Below are 301 nucleotides of genomic sequence, written 5' to 3'. Positions count from 1 at the left end.
AGCGAGCACCCCTTTCCCAAAACTGCAGCCGGGAGCGCACCGCGGGCCTCCAGGTCCCGCCCCAGGCTTGGGTGAGCGCGACGTAAATCTCTGCAGCTCTCGCCTCACCACGCTCCCCGAAGGTGCCAACCACCACCCAAAGCCCCACTTGCGCGCGCGCCCACCCAAAATGAAGGGGGAAGGGGAGGTCACGCAGCCCCGGGGAGGGGTCAGGGCGTGGAGCTCGCCCCTCCTCTCCGGAGGAAGCGGGCGGGCCGAAGGTTTTAACCCTTTTGTTCCAGGTGGGCCAGGCCCCGGAGCC

General features: G+C 68.8%; 1 protein-coding gene across 2 annotated transcripts in view; it reads right to left on the bottom strand.

The window, feature by feature from the left end:
- Sall4 (spalt like transcription factor 4) overlaps nt 1-301 on the bottom strand; it is a 24,863-nt gene that overhangs the window by 22,992 nt on the left and 1,570 nt on the right. The gene's annotated exons all lie outside the window — the stretch shown is intronic.

This window comes from Fukomys damarensis, unplaced genomic scaffold, assembly GCF_012274545.1.
Source record: "Fukomys damarensis isolate Sample0158 unplaced genomic scaffold, DMR_v1.0_HiC HiC_scaffold_22, whole genome shotgun sequence".
In the NCBI taxonomy this organism is placed as follows: domain Eukaryota; kingdom Metazoa; phylum Chordata; class Mammalia; order Rodentia; family Bathyergidae; genus Fukomys; species Fukomys damarensis.
The sequence above is the reverse complement of the archived record's forward strand: the minus strand, read 5'-3'. Positions and strand labels throughout refer to the sequence as shown.